Source organism: Myotis davidii, unplaced genomic scaffold (genome assembly GCF_000327345.1).
Source record: "Myotis davidii unplaced genomic scaffold, ASM32734v1 scaffold902, whole genome shotgun sequence".
Lineage (NCBI taxonomy): Eukaryota > Metazoa > Chordata > Mammalia > Chiroptera > Vespertilionidae > Myotis > Myotis davidii.
The window spans coordinates 3267546-3268854 of NW_006293951.1; the positions used below are offsets into that span (position 1 = coordinate 3267546).

A 1309-nucleotide genomic window follows, 5' to 3' on the forward strand; every position below is an offset into this window, starting at 1 on the left:
TCCCCGTGCCAGAGAGGGGCGATTCTCTGGCGGGGTGACCCGCGTCACCGCTGTGTGCGGTGGGCGAGCGACAGGCTGTCCCGGTGCCGAGCGCTTGACCCACAAAGTTCTGTCACGGTGCCTGCCTCTGGGACTGTAGTGAGCAATAAACTTCACACCTGAAGGCCTCATTTAGAAGGATGCCTAGTGTCAAAAGAGAGCTTTCAGAGAGTTTTATTTCAGAGCCTGTGGTTACGAAACAGGACAGGAGGAGTCCTGGTGCCCGGAGCTACCACGGGCACATAGGTAGAGACGAGGTTGAACCTCTGTGGTACTTTTTAGTATTCAGATTAGAGGCCCAGTGCACAAAAATTTGTGCACTGGGTGGGGGTGGGGGGTCCCTCAGCCTGGCCTGTGCCCTCTCGCAGTCTGGAACCCCTCAGGAGATAACGACCTGCTGGCTTAGGCCTGCTCCTGGGTGGCAGAAGGCAGGCCCAGTCCCTAGGTGCAGCCCCTGGTCAGGCTCAGAGCAGGGCCGATTGGGGAGTTGGGGCACCGCCCCCTGTCACACTCAAGGCAGGGTAGATTGGGAGGTTGCTGCGCCACCCCCTGTCACGCACAGAGCAGGGCCAATCCGGGGGTGGGGGCCCCCCCCCCTGCCACAGAGCAGGGCGGATCAGGGGGGTTGGGGCGCCACCACTCTCACACTCAGGGCAGGGCCGATGGGGAGGTTATGGCTCTACCCCATCACACACAGAGCAGGGCCCGTGATGGGGGGCGGGGGTTGTGGCGCTGCCCCTTATCACCCACAAAGCAGGGCCAATCAGGGGGTTGGGGCGCCGCCACTCTCACACTCAGGGCAGGGCCGATGGGGAGGTTATGGCTCTACTCCGTCACACACAGAGCAGGGCCCGTGGGGGGGTTGGGGTGCCGCACCCTATCACACACAGAGCCGCAGGGTGATCAGAGGTTGCAGAGCTCCCCCGCATCAGGCACAGAGCAGGGCTGATCAGGAGGTCAGGGTGCCTTCCCCTGTCACGAACAGAGCAGGGCGGATAGGGAGGTTGTGGCCCCGCCCCCGTCACACACAGAGCCGCAGGGCGATCAGGGGGTTTGGGCGCTGCCCCCTGTCACGCTGATCCCGGTGCAGGGAGGCCTCTCGGCTCTGTGGATCCCGGTGCTGGGGGGCATATTACCCTTTTACTATATAGGATAGAGGCCTGGGGCATGGGGGGGGGCTGGCTGGTTTTCCCTGAAGGGTGTCCCGGATCAGGGTGGGGGTCCTGCTGGAGTGACTGGGCAGCCTGGGGGAGGGGTTGGGGGGCGTGTT

At 63.6% G+C, this 1309-nt stretch overlaps 2 protein-coding genes across 2 annotated transcripts in view; both read left to right on the forward strand.

The window, feature by feature from the left end:
- The window catches only part of DENND5B (DENN/MADD domain containing 5B), an 831092-nt gene that overhangs the window by 565288 nt on the left and 264495 nt on the right, over positions 1-1309 (forward strand). The gene's annotated exons all lie outside the window — the stretch shown is intronic.
- AMN1 (antagonist of mitotic exit network 1 homolog) overlaps positions 1-1309 on the forward strand; it is a 34830-nt gene that overhangs the window by 1110 nt on the left and 32411 nt on the right. The gene's annotated exons all lie outside the window — the stretch shown is intronic.